The following is a 23,732-nucleotide window of genomic DNA, read 5'->3' as shown; positions in this document are numbered from 1 at the left end:
CCTGCCATATTACACCTCCTTTACTGTGTGTTGATGTGAAGGAACGCTCAAAATCATACCTTCCTGCCCTACAGTGTGAGCTATGTACAGCATGTAAGTTTTCTGCCATAAGAGGACCTGGTTTACTGCTCAACCTTCCATCAAAATGAATGTGTCCTTTTTCCATCTTGTGGCTCTCCCTATGAAGAGGGCCTAGACCGCTGTTAGCATGGATGCGGCCGTGTAGCATGTTTATGATAGGCCTGTCACTTTGCAAATCCAATCACGTTGCAAGTCCCATTCTGCTGATCGGAAAGAACATGAGAGAAGGATTTTGGGCAGGGACTCCTTGCCATGCTTCCCCAACATGCAACTGATCCCAGTCTTGTTTACTGGCAACGCTTTAAAGCACCCATGCCATGCGGTGCTTGGTGCCCGCTGATGCGGTATCGCTGAAATAAACGAATTTAAGTACACAGCTGAGCCAAACCAGCCTATGTTGACTTACCATACCAAAGTGAACGTTATCACGTCGACTAACTCACAGGAAAAGAAATTGACTATTATAATTGTCAGGAGTGATTGTGCGGGTGCTATGATATGAGGTGTGCTGGCTGCTACAAAGGCGTCAGTAGTGCGGTTGGCTGTGTCATAGAAATTTTTAGTGCGCACGACTTAAGCGTCCGCTACTCTGGCGTGGTTGCTTTGTCGGCCTCGTAACTAAGCGAACGAAGAAAACACCGAAGACAGAAGTAAAATGTAGCAGAAAAGTGTGGCGAAATTGTGAGAATAAGGAAGGGCGGTGTGCTGAGGGTGCGTCACAGAAGCCAAGCACACTCTGCTTGCTGCACGTGCGGTGCGCACACGTTTGGGAACACATGTAGATTTACCTTAGCGGGTAATTGCAATGTAGTTTGTTTCTGGATACTTTTGACAACACAAGAATTAGAGCCGCTTTCTGTAATAATACTCCCTTTGTAAAGGGCCAGGCTTCACTGGAGAACAGGCAACAGAGAACAGGCCAGCTTACAGAGAACAATGTTATACCTATACCTTTAAAGTCCGCTTCACCTCTAAGCATGACTGCATGGCCGGGAAGACATTCTTGAAGGACAATTTAAGTTGTCATATTGTCACGAAGCCAGAGACGACGCAGTTGTCTTGAAGGAAAACACGTTTATTGGAGCGAACTTGTGCTCCCCTAGCAACTCAAAGAATACACAGGCGGCGAAGCAGCAGTCAACAAAGTGACGTGTGCGAGCGAGCGTCGACGATCGGAATGCTATACCTATCAGAACCGATAACACATGCGGCACAGAAAGAAGGAATGGAACACGCGCTTCTCTTGGCGCAGAGACAACACAGACCGGCGCAGCCGGGCGGCAAAAGCAAAACACAAATAAACAAACCCAATGCATGGTTCGCGGCATTACCCCCCCCCCCCCCCCCTCTAAGAGTGCATCGACCCGATGCTAATACAAACGACAGTCCGAACAAATAAACATAGAAGTTCGTCATCGTCCGTAGAAAGGTTTTAAGCGAACCACGTGGTCGACTTCAGGCCGCGTGTGTCGTCGTGATCTGCCGGAGTCATCATAGGGGATCACTTCGTAGGCAAGTTGGCTAACACGTCGTAGAATATAGTAGGGTCCGAAATACCGTCGCAGTAGTTTCTCACTCAGTCCGCGTCGTCTGATGGGAGTCCAAACCCACACACGATCCCCTGGGTGGTACTCGGCGTCTCGGCGTCGGAGGTGGTAGCGGCTGGCATCCAGCAGCTGCTGGTCTGTTATACGAACTAGAGCGAGCTGGCGGGCCTCCTCCGCACGCTGAAGGTGTCCTTGGACGCCGGCGTTCAGGTCGTCGTCTTCTACGGGCGGCAGCATGGCGTCAAGCATTGTAGTCGGCCGTCTTCCATAGACAAGCTCGAACGGTGTCGTCTGCGTGGTTTCTTGGATGGCCGTGTTGTACGCAAACGTGACATACGGGAGTACTTCGTCCCAGTTCTTATGTTCGACGTCGATGTACATTGACAGCATATCCGCGATCGTCTTCTTCAGACGTTCGGTTAGTCCGTTCGTTTGGGGGTGGCACGAAGTCGTTCTTCGATGACCCGTGTTGCTGTAGCGTAAGATTCCTTGCGTGAGCTCCGCAGTAAAGGCCGTTCCGCGGTCCGTGATGAGGACTTCAGGGGCTCCATGTCGCAGCACAACTTCTCTTATGAAAAACTTGGTGACTTCTTGTGCAGTCCCCCTCGGAAGAGCGGCGGTCTCCGCGTAGCGCGCCATGTAGACTGTTGCTACGACAATCCACTTGTTCTCTGATCGTGACGTAGGGAACAAGCCCAGAAGGTCCATTCCAATCTGTTGGAAGGGCCTTCATGGAACGGCGATCGACCGCATAAATCCGGCGGGTCTCGTCGGTGGCGTTTTTCGTCACTGGCAGTCACGGCAGCTTCGGACGTAGAGGGTGACGTCGGATGCAAGGCGGGGCCAGAAGTACTTCGTCTTGATTTCTCCAATAGTGCGGTGGACTGTCACAACCTTGAACGGTCTACCATACACGTATAGGCGAAATTTTGAAATGGCCCATATGATAGCCAGGCACTCTTTCTCCGGGGCAGAGTAGTTTTTCTCCTCCTTCGACAGACCACGACTGGCATAGGCGATTACCTTTTCGAAACCGCTTTGCTTTTGAACGAGGACGGCACCCAAACCTATATCACTGGCGTCTGTGTGCATTTCTGTTTCGGCGCTTTCGTAGAAATGAGCGAGCACGGGAGGACTTTGCAGGCGTTTTTGCAGCTCGCAGAATGCCTTTTCTTGGTCGTTTTCCCAGCTAAAAGGCGTGCTATCTTTCGTTAACCGTGTGAGTGGTTTTGCAATGCGTGCAAAGTTTGCGACGAAGCGCCGGTAGTACGCGCCCAGTCCGAGAAATCTTCGCACGCCCTTCTTGTCTTTCTGCCTTGGTAAGTTCGCAATGGCTGAAGTTTTTGTCGGGTCAGGTAGACTCTCGCGGCGTTGATGACGTGGCCCAAGAACTTCAGCTCCTCATACGCAAAACGACACTTTTCAGGCTTCAGCGTTAACCCCAACGTACGAATGGCCTCGAGTACAGACTCCAACCTTGCAAGGTGTTCGTCGAAAGTCCGGGCGAATACCACAACGTCGTCGAGGTATACGAGGCAAGTGTGCCGCTTCAGGCCAGCTAGCACCGTGTACACGAGATCTCTGAAACGTTGCTGGTGCCGTGAATAGGGGGTAATGCAGCGACATTGGCGGACAGCAGCCGCGTAGGTCATGGCTTGCGGCTCGCAAGTTGCTTCTGGCGCCGTTGAAGTTCCCAGCGCTTGCCGCACTTCTTCCCTAATCACGTCGGTAAGCGAAGTGACTTGGGGCTGCGGCGGCGTTGGGAGAAGTTTCCGCAGCTCCTCTTTCAATATTGCGCGGATAGTCTCGCGTAGGCTGTCGGTCGGGATCCGCGTGCTGTCGAAATCGTTCGCATTGACCGCGCCAACAAAGTTGCAGTCATACTGCTTAGCACACATTTCGAGGGCCTTCTCAATGTGCTGGCTTCGGTCACGAATTCGGCGACGGTTTTGGGCGGGTTGCAGACAAGTCCAGCAAACAGTTCCTCCTACACACCGCGCATCAAGAAGCGTAACTTCTTTTCTTCCGCCATGCAGGGGTCAGCACGCCTGAAAAGCCTCTTCATCTCCTCGACGAACACAACAATGCTTTCGTTAGGGTGATGTGTCGGCGTCTGCAGCAACACTTCGGCCCGCTCTTTCCGCACAACCGTGGTGAACGTCTTTACAAATTGTGTTCTGAAATCGTTTTAAGACTCTAGGGAGCTCTCATGGTTTTCGAACCAGATCCGTGGTGAGTCCTCAAGGTAGACGAACACTTGCCTCAGTGTCTCCGCGTCGTCCCATTTGTTAAACGTGGTCCTCCGCAGGCGAACTATAGCATGATGGGGGCTCCCTGGGTTGCTGAAGAACGAGGGCAGGATTGTAACCGCTGGTCATGGTGCCTTCGCTGATCATGGTGCTGGTTGCGATGTCTTCCTTCTTCACTTTCTCCTGTAGTAGACCGAGCTCGGGTGGTAAACCTTGCAGGCTGAAGCTCGATCTTGTAGGACTGCCTTGGCGGCTTCCAGAGGTTGTAGGGAGCGTGAAGGGTGCGTACCCAGTGCTTCCACCAGATGTCACGAAGCCAGAGACGACGCAGTTGTCTTGAAGGAAAACACGTTTATTGGAGCGAACTTGTGCTCCCCTAACAACTCAAAGAATACACAGGCGGCGAAGCAGCAGTCAACAAAGTGACGTGTGCGAGCGAGCGTCGATGATCGGAATGCTCTCCCTATCAGAACAGATAACACATTCGGCACTGAAAGAAGGAATGGAACACGCGCTTCTCTTGGCACAGAGACTACACAGACCGGCGCAGCCGGGCGGCAAAAGCAAAACACAAATAAACAAACCCAATGCATGGTTCGCGGCAATATCAAAATATTAATTCCCCAAGCCTTCTTTTTAATTTTTGATGCGAGCTTATCGGTCGGCCAACCTTTCTATGAGGAAATGCATTAGAGGTTTGACAGGACGCCATCAGTCCCGCTGTATAGCAAAGCTTTCGCTTCAAAAGTATTCAGTGTCCTTCGGCTTTGTGAAGAAGGATGCCCAGCGAAGCCGCGGTGCCGAACCTCAACTTGAGCGGCAATATGCTGTTAACAAGGCGCAGTCCAAGGGGGACACAAAACAATACACGGTTCCTTGCTGTTTGCGATTGAGCATACTTCTTGGTTAATTACAAGAAAATTAAGTTGGACGTAGTGGAGTTTTATTCCAGCGGAGAAACAGCGGCTGTCTATTTCCCACCCGTAGAAGCCCAATGTATTGACAGAAGACGGGAATTCCCCAATATTTATAACTTCACTGTGAAGCATGTAATTTTAAAACACAAATAAAATTTCACGTAATAGTGGAACCATGTTTGCGGCTAGTTTTTAGAAAATTTATTTTGGGATGGTTTCAATGAAACAGGTGTTCAGCCGATTTCTGCAATCATACTTCCTTCGCATGCGGACGCGCCTCACTCTACAACCCACAACGGGGGAAAGCCCGGTTACGAGTAAAGGCCAATTAAGGTTATCTTCAACTCTAAGCACAAGTTTATTACTGAGAATGCATCCCTTCAGGGGCAACATAAGCAATTTTATGTGAAAATATGAAAGCCCTCTAACGTTTTTATTCTTTTTATGATTGTTTTCTTACGGTGTAGATGTGGCGCACACTTTCACGGTTCCAGGATTTGAGTGGGTCCCAGAAAATGGCGATACGCTCACGTGGTATTCTTGTCTACATGTCACTGAGACAGTCTGCTGTATCATAGCCACAGACAGCTTCACTGTAAAAGTGAGTTTGATGGGTGCGAGGGGGGGGGGGTGCCTTATCAGCAGTTCGCACATGGCGCCGAATGAGGTAAGGCCGGCACAGTGCACCGACAGCCACGTGCTGCGTAATGCCCGGGCACATAAAATAAATCCTGGTTTTAAATTATACGGAGCCCTCCTCTACAGCGTAATAAACCGAACTAAGGGAGTCCTGACATTCTCGCAACAATGTCTCGCAACATTCTCGCAACTGGGACCGCGGAACAGAAAAGCGGAAGCGCTGTGTTTGTACGCAGAATCTACACAACGTTCCGTAGTGAAGAAATTTAAGTGGGCTTTCCCGCAACCCCCGATCGCATACTTTTTCGGCCGCAGAAAGCGAGCTGAAAGTTAAGTACAGTGGTCAAGCAGTATAGAAAATAAACCTTATGAATGTAACCATAATGAAACCATTATGAATGAATGTAACCATTATGAATGTAGGGTCGCGATTCATCTCGCTTGCATATCGTTGTCGATAGCGCGGCACCCTATGATTCTGTTTCATATACTCTGAATTGGGCGACGCTGTTCGCAATCCGCTAGTCTCATCATGTATACACAATAAAGCGCGAAACAGAAAAACACCAATCAATACATTCTGTGAAAGCATTTATCAAGGCGCGAAAAGAACTTGCTCAAATACCGGTGCAATAGTCACGTTGTCGCAAATGTGCCGTCGGGATAAAGGGAATGCTACAAAGGCGTCGCTCCGCGGTAATTCAGTGACCGTCGCAGTGCCGCTGCAGCAAGCGATAAAATCTACTTGCCCACGACTAAAAAGGGACGCGCATGCGTGCTGCGCTGGTCTCGAAAACAGGCGCAATGCCTCCAGAGTGCGCATGGGTGGCTTTTGCCACGCGCTGGCATGGACCGGAACATGGTCCGGAATATTAAATCCCTGCCAGCATGTACATAGATAGCGCTTGCGCATCCAAAACTGAACAGATGGGACCAAATCTGCCCAATATGATTGCGCAAGAAAACATTGGCCGCGTATCTGCTCCTGTCGTTGCAAATGTCGACGCACGACGGTAGTTGTCTGGCCCCCCTGGCAAGTAAGCGCCTCCTTTCGCTTAACCTCTGACCTCTCATGCTGTTCCTCTCCCGTCGCGCTCCTCCCAAGATAAATGCGCTAGCGATTTGCTCAAGCCAATTTAAATTTACCGCGTTCCACTGCTCCACGCCGAATGCCTCGATGATTGCGACGCCTTACTGCCGACACGAGCGTGAATAGAGCCACTCTACTTACTACCCGTGCGTTCCAAGCGGACCGTGAAAACTATCTAGCAAACCTTTCGTCCCTCTTGCCGTTTGGTTTTTAAAATGCCGTTCGGGAAACAGCAGGCGATTGTTTTTGTATTTTTCTGGACGTATCTTCAAATAAATCAACCATCCTTGTATTTTTAGTAAAGAAAATTCTGCCAATATCCCTTATGTATTGATATCTTGCCCAAGATGAGAGTAACCTTTTGTTTTGGCTCAACAATGTTGACAAGTATGGACATTGCCACCGGACGTAGCCGTTTAGATTTGGCTGTGTGTATATAAACCTATTGCGCAGCATCTGTTTCACCTTGCCACCCCTTGGCCGGCTGGCTGTATTGAGCGACAGACGTTCAGACAGACATTTAGGCAGACTAAAATTTTCGCGTTAAAGTACCCCATGAAAGGCTATGAGTCTTTAATAAAATAATTACTGGCGTGCTGAGCGGTTCACATGAGGTGCTCCACTGACGTTGCCCATGCCACATGGCCATCCGGCTGCTGCTAGTGACTAAATAGCATATCACGTCAGTGTGAGTAGCGGATGGCATTGGCCTTTTTAACATGATTCTTCTTGTCTTAACGTACTCATTCTCTTGGACTTACGACGTGAGCTGAAGCTTCCAAAAATAAAATGAGCCTAGCCTCATGATCAGACTTGATCTGACAGTTGAGACTAATGGTCGTCCACGCCAGGTAGCTTTATGCGAATTTTTAGACATATCCTTCCTAACCCTTGTTTCAAACCCGCAAGAAATGTCTTCTGAAATTGTAATTTCATAGGAAAATGCACAGACATCGAATGCGAGTGACCCAAGAAAGCCGTTCAAACGCGAAGCCACTACATTATAGGATAAATGGCAGTTCCAACATTTTTCAGTAACCGTATGTACAGGTCTAACGCGGTATCAAGGTCAGGGTATCCTCCGGGGAAACGTGTGATTGAGTAAAGCCGTCCAGCTAGTCTCAATTTTAATTCTACGTGGTTCTCCGCCCGCAACAAGTTTTAGAGATTATGGACTCCCCAATGAGAATTTGACTATGTTCTGGCGAGAGGTTCGAGCCGATCTCTGTTGAGCTGATCTAAGGTAGATGTATATGCCGGCTGTTACCACTGATGTCGAAGCTGCGTGCATGGTCAGTACCCGCATGCTGCGGCCACAGTACTGCGAGTAAAGCCCGCGATATTGTGCGAGATATTTTTCTTTCACGTATAGAGTAATATAGTTTGTGCTGGGAGTCCCGCTCAGATACTTGTTCTCACCCGACAGACGTGTCTACGGCACACACGTGTGAAACAGGCATGAGACAAAGGAAACCAAAGACACCTCCAAGGTGGTATATTCCCGACACGATACTGGCGCTCCCGTTCTATTCTTCCACGCGTCCTGCATTCCTTGAGCGAGAAAAGTCTCCCGACTCCGGCTCTGCCAGTGGACAATGGTTGGTCGAGGTTGTTGGGAAGAGGAGCATCACTACGCTGCCGCAGCCTCCGATATTCCGCATTGTCTCCTCGACCCGCGCCGGCATGTTTTTCGGGGTCTCCGTTTCCGCTGTTACGATTCGGTGCGCCGCTACCATGTTCGCACGTGCTGCAAGTGGAGGAGCGCTGCGGTGCTCTGTTAGAAAGCTGCATCGGACAGTTACAACTTCCAGGAGAACGGCCGGCACGTGGGCGCCTCGCTGTAGGTGACTCAATCTCGGTGGCTGAAACCCCGAAACAACAGTTCGCTATGTATAGACATGCCCCGGCAAAGAGGACGCCGAAGCCGAGATCTCATCTATCCCGTCTACTGCCGGCCTCACAAACTCGGAAAGTGTGTTGTGCGTGTATGTAATATGCATTTTTTGGAGGGGGGGGGGGGCGTTTGAACAGATGCACTAGAAAAGCCGCGCAGCCCCTGCGGCTTTTGTGTATAAAAACCCCATCTCTCGATGTATAGTTCGCTGCGGTGCTCTGTTAGAAAGCTGCATCGGACAGTTACAACTTCCAGGAGAACGGCCGGCACGTGGGCGCCTCGCTGTAGGTGACTCAATCTCGGTGGCTGAAACCCCGAAACAACAGTTCGCTATGTATAGACATGCCCCGGCAAAGAGGACGCCGAAGCCGAGATCTCATCTATCCCGTCTACTGCCGGCCTCACAAACTCGGAAAGTGTGTTGTGCGTGTATGTAATATGCATTTTTTGGAGGGGGGGGGGGGCGTTTGAACAGATGCACTAGAAAAGCCGCGCAGCCCCTGCGGCTTTTGTGTATAAAAACCCCATCTCTCGATGTATAGTTCGATTCATCTTGCAGCAGTGAATCCATGCTGTCCCTTTGCTCAACTCCCGCTGTAACTTTGCCGGAAAGTGTATTGTTCCGGCATTGCAACGGCTCATCTTTGGCAATGCAGTAAACCAGTTAAGTTTGCCTTCGTGTTCTTGTCGTCATCACCAAGGCAGCAACCTTCGCAGGCCGCTCACCACCAGGCTACCACACGAGAAAAAGGCGACAGAGCCCGGTTCGGGGATGCCTTCCCCGAATGTAACAATTGGTGGCAGCGGTGAAATATCCAACACCACGAACATCAAGGCGGCTTGGGACGTCGCGGAATTCACGAAGGTCAATGGTGAGTGTGGGACCTATCTTCACTGAGTTTTACCAGGCTACTGAGAAGAGCAGCTACGACATGTGTTTTTCTCGCGTGGGTTATCCGCCCCATACTATTTGTTGCAGTGGGAAATTATTACTTTGGCCAGCCAGGACATTGAAGGTGTTCATAAAAACGCGGTTGCTGCAGCTTGCAAAAGGGTTGCACTTGAATGTTTGGAACGCGCTGAGATAGCCGCAGCTGATGCAGGTTACATTCGAAGTTGGCGCTGACGATGACGAGTTCTCAGAATGCATTGAGCTGATCAATTGGAGGGAGACCACCAGACGTCAGGCTGCAGAGGCAAACGGCGTTCGTGAAAAGGCGAGGAATGACGAAAGGGAAAAAACTTGCGGGCATTTCTGAGGCACATGTTTTGGTGTGGGCACGCCGCAGGGTAAAGTTGTCAGCTCGCACTGCGCCAAGGGAACGCCGCCTCCAAAAATAGGTGGGTGCCTCTCGTTTCAGCTCCGGCAAATCGCGAACATTCCTCCGTTCGCTGGAACTCCGTCGAAAAATGTGACCGGTGTCCCCTGAGGCTGTCACAGCAGCCTTCAGAGAACGGGGGCACCTAAGGTTCGATTCGGGTAGGGGAAAGCTCAGGGCAATGCCGAGAGCTCAAATTGCAGCTCTCAGCGCGATAAGTGGCCGATCGACGTTAACTGTCTCGCTTGCGTTGCTTTTCCTGAATAAGGTTTTGTTCTTTACTCTTAGCTTTCTTTTTGTGTGGTACAGTTTTATTGACGACAAATGTCACCCTTTCAGATTCCTGCGCTTGGCTGAAGTACTGTTGGGCTAAAATGTAACAAGTATAGTTAGTTAACCGCGTATTTTGGCGCAAGTAAAAGCCTGGTAGAGCTTCAGTGTGGATTTGTCATTGCACTTGCCAGAGATGTGGTTGCGCTTTTTGTGTTGTTCTGTTGCGTGTTTGACCAAGCCAGCGGTATTACTGGGGAGCAACTATTAGTCTATTTACGGGCGCGGCGAAGCTCCAGCATGGTGTCGTTTGGCCCAGGCTTGGAATGGAGCGTCCGCCGCGCACTTCTCTTCAAAAGCATCCCCCCGGACAATGGTTGAATACCCTTATACATCGGTATCTTGGACCACCGGTTGAGAAGCTGTTAGGGTTCAGTGCGCCGCTATCACCTTCGTGCGTGCTGCAAGTTGCGGAATGTTCCGGTGCTCTGTAAGAAAGCTGCCTCAGACAGGTTACTACTTCCCGGAGAACGGCTGGCGCGTGGGTTCCTCTGTGTCGGGCAGTCAACCTCGGAGGCTGCAGAGCACGAAAAAAATGGTTCTTCATCAAAAGACATGTCCCAGCAAAGCGGACGCCGTAGCCGAGATCTCACCTCCCCTATCTCAGACTCAACGAGCGCCGCTACTTCCAGCCTCACGAACTCGGAAATTATGTTGTGCGTGTATGTACTGTTCTTATTGGAGGGGGGGGGGGGAAGGGGGGGTCGCGTGCACAGAAGCACTGTGAAAGACGCGCAGCCCTTAGGCTTTTCTGTATACACCCCGCCTCTCGGTGCGTAGTTCAATTCGTCTGGCAGCAGCGAATCCAAGCTATCGCTTTCTCTAGTCATGCTGTAACCTTGCCCGGAAGGGTATTGTTCCTGTATTGTTCGGCTCATCGTTCGCATACAATAAACTACTTAAGTTTGCCTTCAGCTTCTAGTCGTCATCACCAAGGCAGCAACTTTTGCCGGCCGCCCGAACACCTCGCTATCACGCATGACGGAGGCGAAAGAGCCCGATTCGGGGACGCCATGTAACGGGGAGTGGGTGGGGGGAGGGTGCATCTGATTAGGCCCACCGCTCTGTCTGATGTCACGTACCTGGCGCGTCGTTGCAGCGCGCAAGAACACCGCGAGGCATCCTACTCTAATCTTGTCATGTGCTACCGGCATTTGAAAGCACCCAACCGGATTCGCACGATTCACATGCTCCTCCTCCCTACAGACTGGACGCGACTTTAAGTCAAGTGATACCGCGCTGCGAAACAATCGTCCCCACAACTCATATCAGGAAAACGGCAACAAGCATCCCCTACACTTCAGATTACCCCGATGTTCGCACCTTGTGCTGCCACTGCTATGCTCACCTAATAAAGACAGGAAGGGCGTGGCAGTCTTTGCCGGTTGTGGAGGCACAGCAGGTTGGCAGTACCACGAGTAGCCGGCCGCCGCTACCTAAGAATGCGGAGGCCGCTTACTGATGGCAGAGTTTCTTACAATATACGCTAGAGAGGAATGTGGCGCTAGCGTCTATGTGGCTGGCATCAATGCCGTCTGTATCCTCATGAACCGCCATCATACATCGCCCTCGCCTTAGTTTTATCAGTGGCTTGGATTGAAACGTTTTAGTGACCGCAAATTTAAACAAGGTGCCCCAAAAACGAGAAGAATAATGTGCAATTATGTAAGTGGAAAATAAAACAGGCTGTTTTAAAACTAAGGAAAAAGGAAGTAAAGCGTATTTTTGCCGGAACAGTTGGGCCTGCTAGTCCCCAGGCCAAGGTTGTAGATACGAACAGGGTTAATATTTGGGGGGAACTCATTAGAGACTCTGATTTTATAATTGTACTATTATTTCAATTATTAAGTTGTTTGAAGAGTTTGGAAAGTTTTCTGAGCGTGCCATTAAAACGTTGCCTTTGTGGTGAACCGGTGGACCGGCCGCCAACTAGTTTAACAATAAAAAAAAACGTGGCGTTAAACAGTCACGCACGATGACAAGATAGGACGCATACAAGCGCCCGTATCTGTCGTATCCCCGTGGTCGTATGTTGTCTTCCTCGAAATACGTTTTGTTTGTTCTTTTCGCCGGCTACAAATTTCACGGCGGCATATATTACCCACTCAGTCATGCGCCATTCGACTGCGGCATGAGCAACGTCAGGTGCGATTACGCACTGCCTACTGTTTCACGGAACCACAGAAAAGGGAGGATTTAGGCTTCCTTGAAGCTCGTAAGCGTGTTAATGCATAGTGAAGAAAGCAAATCCCGAAAAACGCTTAAGAATCCAATTGTCACGCCAAGCCCAAGCCAAAAAGGGGTGTCTTCGCATGAACCCCCATGACGACATCGCTTACGAGGCGCAGTTTTCTCTCTAGTACACTTACTAAGAATCTCTATGACTGATGGGACCCCACGACTAGCCGGAGGCGGTCTTTGTAACGGCAATGCCCACTGCGGGTGCTCGATAGGTTGCTCCGCTTGCCTAAGCGACTAAGCGACGGGTTTCTCCGCATCCTGAGATCCGAGGCTGATTCCGCCGCTGGTCCTCCTGGAAGGCTCAGTGGGTCGCCTCGAAAGGGCGGTGGTCAGGGTGGTCGGACCAGCAACTGGCGCAGACGAACGCGCTACGCTAGGTGTTGCTTTCACTGGATGGTTTAACCTGGTAGTTCAGCTGGCCCTGCCTCTCTTTCTGTGCACTGGCGACAGGCAACGGGCGTAGCTCCTGGTACTATTTCGGTGCAAGGAATCCTTTTCTTACGTATGGCGGGAACGATTCCCGTTCTTGAGAGAGGGAGCATCCTATTGCCGCTAACAACTGTAACCGGCTGGGAAGTACATGTACTTAGAAGAAGCCCGTCTGTCTAATACGGAAAGCCGGCTACGAAATACCCTACGTGTTATCTTTGCCAGGTGCGTTTTTCGGTGAAGCTGCGTCAGCATTTACCAAGCAGAGCTCCTCTATATCACTTGCAGCAACACCAGCTGCACTGGAGCCAGCGCCAGCCGCACTACGAGTGGCTTGCGAGTGTACACAATCACACATGACACTCACACTTACATACACGCAGACACGCACGCGCACGCGAGCGCGCGCCCGCACATGCACACACAAACATCACCCTGCCGCAGCAATGCCGCACACGCTTACTGGCCCTAGGATCGCCCATGTTTCTCCGCTGATCTGTGGTTGGGCGTGCGGCGGCGCACGCGACTCCAGCGTCTGCGCTGGCCTCATTGCAAAGCAGCTGACACGACAATCAGTGTTATACAGGCGGAATTGGTAACAGCAACCGCGCCGTACTCTTCCATTAACCAGTCCTGGATAACCCGCGGGAAGTCTGAGGACTGCCTTCGGACTGGAGGCTCTGTTGAAATGCATGGGAAAATCCAGCGTCGGATCACGTCCAGGGCAGTCGGCGGATGGTCCGCGAGGAGGCAGAATGTGTAGTACGAATAAATTTCTTTATGCACTCTAAAGTGTAGCGAGCGTAGAAAAGCTGAAGCATTTAAAGTTATTCTGCAACATAACGTCACGCCGGAGGCTTTCGCTAGCCAACCATCACAAACACTACATAATCTTCCCACGGGGATCCACAGATCTCTAACTGAAATGCACTTGTGTGACTGCCGGACGTTTCAGGATGGCTTTTTATTAAGCAATCAACTAATGATTTTGTGGTGCCGGCTTCGAACCAGTACTAGTGGCATAACTGAAAACCTTATCCGACACTTCAATGCATTTTGTCAATGGCTTGCATTCCGCCTGTTATGTGTGACGAAACTGGAAAAATGGCATAGACATCTCCCCCACAGCTTCTTTGAACATTTCTACCCAAAGCGAGGCTAGTGCATTCATATAAAATCATTACGTCATATTCCATTGGCTGAAGATACCAAGCTCGAAGCCAGATTTGACCTTTTACATCAAGCGCTCAACCTCGCATGCTATTGCTAAACTGCATGCCTAGTACGTTTAAATGCGCGATTAAATTTTCGCATGAATCAACAGGGCTTGATACAACAAAACCTACAGCAATCAGAAATACCTAGACTCTCTGATCGACAAGTACGCCCTCCTTGTGGGCTTCGCGTTTTAGGTTCAACACCACTCTGCTCGTGTAATAGAATCGCGCACGCAGCGGAGCCGGTAATAGTGTGAGGTAAACACAATGACGAGTACCCATCAACGTCAATATGCTTTTCAAGAGAAAAGCCCTAAATTATTCGTCAGAGGTGAAATGTTACCGTAGTCCTAGTTTTCGTCGTCGTCATCATTATCATCGTAATCGGCGTCAACACAAATGGTAGCAAAACGGCCACCGCTATAAAAAGAAAAAATATTCTGTTCGTGTGGAATTAATTTCGAACTGAAATGCTACACGCACGCTCTCTTTTGTCTCATGGCGGTTCACATCCCGCAGATTGGTGATAATACTTCAGCTCGCCGGCAGATAACTTTGTCTCCCGCATGTCGAATCAATTTTTCCAGGGAACCCGGAATGACTGGAGTCATTTCACGGCTCGTGTCCAGCTCAATACTTTCCAACATACCCTCATATCTTAAAGAAGTAGTTCCGTAACTTAAATCTACAATGTTCTGCTATGAGTCAGAAACTGAACCAAACATTTTGCATCCCCACATTCATCTTGCATGAATCTTAACTAGACTTGCATTGTCGCGTTTGCATTGTCGCGTTTAAATTTTTTTAACAATCTACTACCGAGCTTCAGTATTCAAACAAATAATCCAGGCCTACCATAACAGCAAACAGAAAAAATTATGGTATAAGTAAAATTCCCCGATGACCGAAGATCCCAGTCGTCCGGGCTTTGGTTGATTGGGCCGGAGGCTCAAAAGGTCGATAAGGATTATAGTCGAACTGACGAACTCGAGGCGTGGAGATAGGGGAAAAAAATCAAGACTTTATGCAACTATTTACATTACATTCACAGCATACATTTGTAAAATTCCTGGGCCATATAAGCCTTCTTCCGGGCTCTGAAGGCAAAAGTTAGGTATTGTCTAAGACTTCTTTACTCTACACCGTGTTTGCGTATATTAAAGACGATATCCTTTCTTGGGCTACTTAAGCCGAGAAATGTTGATCTCTCTGTATGTCTGTCTGTGACTCGATTCAGCCACCCGGCCAAAGTGAAACGAAGTCTGCGCAATAGTTAAACATGAACAAGACGTTACGCAAATATAAGACGGAAAATTAATACGCAAGGGATATTTACAGTGTTCCTTTATAAAAATTCATGGATGCTTGATTTTTGCGAAATGAAATACTATAACTCTACTGCACAAAAAAATTAACACTGTCGCCTGCTGTCGCGCGCACCACTATAGATTCTGGCGGCACTTTAAGAAATCAAGCGGCAACAGTTACGAAAGGTTCAACTATATAGGTTCCACGTTCTGCTTGAAACGCACGTGGACTAGGGGAACGTGGTTCTATAAATGTCGAAGTAGGGAGCCTCGATTCAGGCGTGTCTCCGCCGTACGGCAGCGCTGGCATCGAGGCACCCGGCCTGGAGCAGTGAAACGCAGTAAATTTAAAGTAACTTGAGCAAACCTTTGCCGTGTTTACCGTGGGAGGAGCGCGACGTAAGAGAAATAACATGAAAGTTGAGCGGGAAAGTGAAGGTAGGCTGTTACTTGGCAAATGTCAACAAAGACTATCGTCTTTTGTCGACATTTGCAACGAAAGGAGCAGATCCACGGCCAATTTTGTTCCCTCGCTTTCGTTTCTTCGTCTTTAGGGGTTAAGTACTCCGACAGGTACACTGGTCGCAGTTCCCGAGGCAGCTTACCTATAGTCAGAGCTATCCTCCGCGTGCACAAGTTTTCACGTGCTGTCACGTGTATCTTTTGCGGTACACGCTATCGCTTAATTTTCTTCCATTCTCCAAGAGTGCCCGTTCAGTGCCTGGGTTTGCTCAATTGCCACGTGTTCTTGTGACCTATATGCAAATCCCACACAAACTCAACTGAGTTTATATTTATTTACTCTTTATAGCGGCGGCCACTTCGATACCGTTCGTGTTGACTCCAACGATGATGGTCACTTTTTGTGTTCGATAAGACACCTAAGGCTTTAATATGAGAAAACAAAGAATCCTGGCTTACGGCTGAGGGGATAAGACCGTCCGAGGCGTGTACCTTCAGAACTCATCCAGGGCTTTAAATAGAGTCCTTTCTCTCTGTCTGTTTCTCTTTCTCTCTTTTATCTCCAAACTGCAGAGTATAGCTCCAAATGCATACAGAGCCCTTCAGCGGCTCTTAACCTGATTCTTTCTTGTGTTCAAAGTGTACATGAACCACTTAGGCGACTTTGGCCAAGACCTTTTCCCCGCGCTATCCGAATAGTTGCCAAGGGCAGAATCGCACCCTTAAAACCTTCGTTTTTGCTATAGCTTGGCTGGATAAACGATCAGCATCTATGACTTTCAGCGACGCGCACGGTTACAGGAGGGCCCAGGGTTTTGCCACAACATTGCGAAATTGTTAAGTGGCCGATGACTCGACCGGGAGGAGCGACAAATAACTCCCCCTAGGTGCCAATCAGATGATGTAGTTCGGACTTGCCAACCCGCGATAAGTCAACGACTCATCAGGCCTCGTCGCGAAGCATGAGTCGAGAGACGGCGTGTGCGTTACACAGACAAGTACTTTGACTCCATTAGAGAAGACCGGAGATACACTCGTAGGTCACGGCGTGCACGCTCCATGGAACACTCCTCAGTTGACACCCCGTTGGGGTTAGAGGTGACATCAGACCGACGCAGAGTACATTGTAGACAACGAAAGAAATGGTACCCGCCATTACGAGGCCAGCAGTAAAGCTACAGTATATAGAGGGTGTAGTAAGGTGCACAATAGGCGGGGTTGCAGGCCTCCCGCAACTGCCAACAAAGGCCCGCGAGAAACATACGCAGTCATGGGCACGTTACCACTAAAACGTAAGTTGTAGGTATACAGTTAGGTAAGCCAAACAGTTGCAGTTACAGAGTTTCCGAACGCAACTTGTTACAGTTACACTTAGTGTGAAAAAGCAACGTCGTTGCTTTTCCGTTAGAGTATCAAACTTAGCAATAGATCAGAACACAATCGATAAGGTTCATTTAACAGGAACGTAAGGAAGCCCACGGGTAATCGAAATTGCACTTTGTAAATCCCTAGACGACGGGAACTTAAAACAGAGCACACTCAAGCCAAACACCAACAATCGTTGTTTACGCCTCTTTTTGTTGTATCGACTTTTTGGTTGATGCGCCCTTGGCGTCCTATGGGTGCCCCGTTTTCGGGGACTTCCTGCAGTGGTATTCCTTTACAAGGTCAGGCCAGCTTTCTCCTCGGCGAAGGTGTAATAGCCAGTTACTTGTAGTTTTTATTTCCGCTCGACTCAAGACGAAGGAAAAGTTAAGGAATTCTCCAGAAAGACTGCCCCCCGAGCTCGGTAATCTACACAGAAGATAATTCTCTTAGCGACCTTATTCCCTATACCACGAGGGGAGCCGCGTTTGGGAAAGATGAAAGGTGGAGATAATATTGCAAATAAGAAAGTCCGAAGAATCGAAAAGCGCTATCTGTTCGTCGGCCTTTGGCGAGTATTGCTGTGACTATCTTTTTATAAACACAGAAGTAGCTGTAATGACATTTCCAGTTACAGTTACTGTGTAAAAAGGTAATAGGGTTACAAGTTTCTTTAACTTTAAAGTAACTAGTTACAGTTACAAGTTACCCAAAAAGTAACTAGCTTCCGGTAACGCGTTACTAGTAAGTAGCTACTGCCCAAGACTGCACATACGGCATAGTGCACTGAAGCAGATGGATATGTAAGCCCGTGCCGTCCACTTAGAGAAGTACGACAAAGAAGACTAGAGAGAGTCCGAAGAAGAGTGGAGAAGGGGAGAACATCTTAGCTGCGTTCTGTCGGGTGAGTGAGTGAAAACATTTTATTGAACCGGTGAAGTGGGAGTGGTTCCTTATTCCAGGAAGCCTTGTGATGAGCCGGCAGCCTTCGCTCTGGAGGTCAAAAGTGCCTGGACGTCCAGATCGCTGCTGGCCACCAGGTTCTCCCACAGCTCAGGAATGGGAAGGAGGGATGGAAGAGGGGGGAGGTTGGGGTTGTGTTTGCACTCTAATATGATGTAGGGAAGAGTACCGGGTTGTAAGAAGAACTTGCATTCTGCCGGAAATTGCATTGGAAACCTGCGATAGAGGCGGACTGGGTGAGGGAAGGTATTGCTCTGCAGTCGGCGAAGTAGGAATTCTTCTTTTGAGAGTTAAGGATGTGAAGGAGGGAAGTGCCGCCATTCGAACCGCTAATATTGAGTGGTATCTTGAAAAATGAGTAGAGGAACGGACGGTGTCGTGTCCTCAGTAGCCTGGAGGGACAGGGCGCAGGCTTGCTGGTGAGCAAAGTTATTGCCCGTCAGTGAGGAATGGCCAGGAGTTCAAACGAGGGTGACTTTCCGGCAGAGTTGATGCCGAGACAGTAGTATCAAAGTTGAGTGGGCCACCCTTCCGGCTAGAAAGCTTCTGCAGGCTCCTTGAGAATCTGTGATGATTACGGGGTTCTTTGTATGAATGAGGGCTAATGCGATGGCGAACTCTTCGGCAACCGATGTTGACGACGTCTCGATTGTTGCAGAAGCTACGATGGTGGTCTTGGTAGTCACTACGGCTACTTGATGCTGTCCGTTGGGGTAGGTGCTAGCGTCCGTGTAGGAGACATCTGCACGCTTTCCGTAGGTGGTCTCGTGCGCTTGACTTGGCGCTTTCCGGTGGCCGGGTTGTATGTCCGGGTGCATAATTTTTGCAAGGGGCGAACCCCGGATAACACTTCCCCAGTTATAGGGAGGGGCTGAGAGGCAGTGGATTGGCATGGGACCTGAAGACTTTTCAGGGGGGCTAAGCCCGCACGTGTTTGAGTGAGACGGAGACGTTGACTGGATAAATGGCCTTCAATAAGTTCTGTTGTGGAGGCCCAGTTGTAAAAGACGGGCTGTGGAGGTGTTCATAGGAAGATTGAACACTTGTTTGAATGCTTTTTGTATAAGCCAATCAATGATGGCCGTGTCACATTTGGTGAGGATAAGGTACGGTGTAACATACGTGACACGTGAGATAAAGAGAGACTGCACCAGTCGGACCATGTCTTTTTCCTTCATGCCACGGCAGCGGTTAGAAACGCGTCGAAGCATGTGGGAGACTTGGTTGAAAGCCTTGGAGAGCTTAGATAAAGTTTCATTGTTGCGTGTATTGGCCTGGATGGTGAGGCCTAAAATCCTAAGGGAGGAGCCGGGTCATACACTATGGCCCTCGAGGTGGATGCAGACTGGTTCTTTCTGTAGAGCGTGTGGTTGTTTACGGATGATGACAAGCTCTGATTTTTGGGGAAGCATTGTAGTCCCGCGGAGGAGGCGTAGTTGTGAACGACGTCGGTAGCCTGTTGAAGGTATTCTTGGATGTTTCCGCCGTCTGTGGTGGGGCGCCGCTGATTAGCGACGCAATTTGGGCGAACTCCGGCCGCGCGCTTTCCCCTCCTTGAAGCGATCTTCGGGGCCAAGAATTCACCGCTGTCGTCACTCGGCCTCCCCAGAACAGCCCTCAAGGCCGACGCCGCGGCCCGACCGTTCGTCCGGCCACGGCCAGTTTTCACTCCATTCTCCCCGCAAACCCCGCGCTGCAGCGTGAACGCGGTCCCTTGAGCCGCGCGTCTTCCGAGAATTCGCGGGGTGTAGGCTTCTGTTTGCCGCGGCACTCTCGCCTACCTCTCTCCCCGAAACACATGGCCAGCCGAACCGGGAGCGGCAATGGAGGCGAAAACATTCGTTTGCTACACTTTACGCCTTTTCTGGAACCAAAATGGCGAGCTGCGAAAAAGAGCAAAGCAGGAACACGAATTTCGCGGCAGGTTTTCAAAGAAAGCCGTCACTCATAGCCATGTGCCGATATATAAGCCACCACAGCGTATACGTTACTTGTTGAGGCAAGAACGCAGGTCCGCTCTGTGAGTAGAAAGAGGGGCGGGACATCCTGGCACGTAACAACCTTCCGCGGTCAATACGAAGATGACCGACAAAAAAAGTGGTCAGCGTAGACGGAGCCGATCAGACTGCGCGGGGACTGCGGCTAAATGATGCATTCCTTCCAGCGAAGCTGTGAGAGGGAATAATACCACTCTTTCACCCACCGCCAATCACGGTGACGACCGCGGGCCAGAAATGTTTGGTCCCTCACTTGCGCGGCCATTACACAGACGTCTCCACGACTGCAAAAGACGGAACTATTCGAACCCGTCGCTCTTCCATTTCGCCAATGCACGTATACAAACGGAGTAATGGCCTGTCCTTATTCTGAAGGCAACCGGGGACTGATTTCATTAGTGGTCTTAGAGCGTGGTTATGGGCTGTGGCATACATTTCGTTTTTTCAGGCGTGCGTCGCGGATTCTGGATATTGCTACTTCTGCACTGTGCACTCTCCGTGTGAGGGATACGTACCGAGTGTCGTTAACGGCATATAGCTCAAAGACAAGGGCGTGTTCCAGAGCTAGCCCTGTTTTTAATACCCGCCGTCCAAGCGCTTACGCTTTCCAGGGCTGTGCAATGAAGTGTTATGCGTAATAAGGAGGTGGATCAGACGCCTTTAGTTGGCACCTTTGTCTTCGTACGCAACTATAGAAGTGCATACGTTTCACAGATTTAGCCTAATAACTTCTAATGCTGGAGGTATATTTATCTCTGTTATTTCAGCTGGTATTGGTCCATCCCGTTATGTTTTAAAAGAACATTTTGCTCAGTTTTGCTGATTAAAACCGAGTTAGTAATATCACTGATGTCTGAAAGAAACAGCCACAAGCTGTGATCTAACAGGTACTTCCTTTCTGTTTTGTCCCAAAGAAGCAGCTCAAACAAAACTCCCGACTGAAGACCAGAAGGAAGCACGAGAGGAAAAGGTATCAGAAAAAGACGACGATGACGAGGAGCTCTTGGAGCCTTGTAAAGATAATATCAGAGTGAACATGTGGGGCTCAAGAAATACTTCCGGTGTAAGATTCAACTTTAATGTCCTTTTTTGTTAGCATCGCCACTCTGACAACCATATAAAATATGGTTTCCACATTTTGTGCCTTTAGTATTATAGAGGGTGTATACGAATATTGAGAGATGCCTTAAAGTTATTTAAAAGGCGGGAGATTCATTCCGTAATGTATGAAAAACGATCCTCTATCAACACCGTCTAAGGCCGAGACAAAGAAATTCCGGCTGATATCGACCAACCGTGGCTGGCTTTATTTGACCGAGTCACACATTTGCGTCTGTAAAGTGTAACAAATGAAGGGCAGGGGCCCTATTTGGTGCTTAATTGAAGGTACTAACCCGAAAGGAGCATGTTAAAGCCTGTGTATTTATAAGGTTAAGCTGTAAGTTGCACTCTCTAATCTGTGTTCACGTTTTTATTTCTGCATTTCAGGTAAGTAATCTTTAAATGTTTTGAAACATTTTATGTTCTGTTTTCGTGCTTATTTTCATGCACGTAAGCAATGATTATAAACGGAACAGACTCAATAAGTTTCACCGTGACATCTGAAACATTTCACAGCTAACACTAGTATCGATTGCGATATGAATTACCTTTAGTGGATGATTTCGCTTCAAACCGATTTATGCATACATTTAGACCGAACACGTATTTGCAGCAGAAGAGAGTTCACAAAAACGGTACCAAAATTTTGTATTTTTAAAATTAGCCACTGCGTATTCAACAATGTTTCAGCTTTTCATATTTAAGGGGAAAGGCTGAAGTGCCCCATGGTGCGAAAAGGCGATGTTGTGGTCCAGCATAGAAAGTAGTCACCACTGTACAGAGTAAAAAAAACACATTGAAAAGAAAATGGGGGACACTTGAGATTGTCTAGCAATGTAACCACGGTTTACAGAGTAAGAGGAGTTTGGCCTCGGTCGCCGTAGGGTGCGGACGTGTTTTTCGTTCGCTCCTGCGCGGCCGGGGCGGTTTCGCGATTATGCTGGGTACGCGTCGCGAACAATGGGTGATTCTTTCGGGCGGCGGGTGCTGTGCTGTGTCGGGCCGTCCAGCGCCTGCTTCCGCTCACCAGTACCCGCTCGTCTGCCTGGATTTCCACCCAGCAAGCTCCCCGTACTTCGGACCGCCGCGGACAGCCCATCGCAGCACAGCCTCACCTCTACGCTTCACTACCACCGTCGAGAACTTCTCCCGGACGTAGCATAACGCCAGGACCTGTGTTTGTGATGTGTTTTGTGCGCGGTGGCCCCAGTGACAGTGGCAACTCTTGTCTTTTCTCTCTTCACCTATATACTTTTTCTCTACCCTGTCCTATTCATCCCCTTCCGTATTCCCAACCCCCTGTACTGGGTTGTATGCAGGTGAGCCCCCCGATGGGCTTAAAAATATCGCCAGTCCACTTCTTTTCCTTTTCCAAACTAAACCACCTACCTACCTACCTACATAGTAGGAGACTAATGTGTTACCACTGCGCTGCCTCAGACCATGGACAGTGACGGCAGTATATAGTTAGGCGGGCTCGTACAGCGCTGACATTACACGAGTGCGAAATGATCGTGGTAGCACGTGAGTAAAACAGGTTCACTTCTGCTACAGAGAAGACTGTTTCTGAAGATGCTGTGGCGTGAAGTGTCTCCACTCTGTTGAAGTACTTCGCGTCGAAAAGCGAAGAAACAAAAGCAAATGGGAGCAAACACAGCGTTTTTCGCCACTGCCCTTGATAGACCCTTTCCGAACGGGAGGTTCCCGTTTGAACCCATTCCCATTTCACCCTTCCCGCTTGTTCCGTCCCGTTTCCACCCGGCGCAAAACGACCTTCCCGTTTCGCCCTTTCCCACTTGGCCCGTTCCCGTTTGAACCCGTTCCCGTTTCCACCTTCCCGTTTGTTCCTTCCCATTTCAACCCGGGGCGAAAGAACCTTCCCGTTTCGTATTTTCATATTTAGCCCGTTCCCGGAATAACGTGCCCAGTTTATGAAACGTTATAAAAAACATTTTCATATTGTTTTTCATTTATTTCCGTTTGTTCACAGCCGCTGCGATAGCATGCTCAGTACATCCAGAGTCCTTGAGTGCTTTTCAAATCCGGGCTTCACTTTTTGAATCTAGAGACGATGACATTTGGTTACAATTCGTCATACCAATTAACAAATCTTTTAAATTAACAAAGCCTAACAAACAAATTAACAATTAACAAATTAATAAACAAATCTTTTAAATTAACAAACAAGTCTTTTAAATTAACAAACCAAAAAATGATAAAATCAAGAAGCCCAGAAAAGTGCCGCGGAAGCACAAATAAAAAATCGCAAAAACACCCTCACTTTTAAAGAAATCGTATTTGGCGGACTAACACATTTAATCGTTTTAATAGCGCAAGTGTCCATCAACGTAGAAAAGAAACAGATGAAAACTATAAAAGATAAAAAGATGTATAAAAATAAAGTAACCCTATGTATTTGGATACATATGCCACATCTGGCTATAAAAAATCGCTGTCATGAGAAGCGGCGAAAATTATAAACTTAGCTTTGCGTTTTATTTATTCTGTTTATTCCCGTCACTCTAATGTACTCAATTTGCATAATAGGGCAAACCTTCAAAAACTTAAGCAGCGCAGGGTCGTT

The sequence above is a fragment of the Haemaphysalis longicornis genome, unplaced genomic scaffold (assembly GCF_048455015.1).
Source record: "Haemaphysalis longicornis isolate Haplotype H1 unplaced genomic scaffold, Haemaphysalis longicornis Haplotype H1 scaffold_5, whole genome shotgun sequence".
Lineage (NCBI taxonomy): Eukaryota > Metazoa > Arthropoda > Arachnida > Ixodida > Ixodidae > Haemaphysalis > Haemaphysalis longicornis.
Note: the sequence above shows the minus strand (reverse complement) of the source record.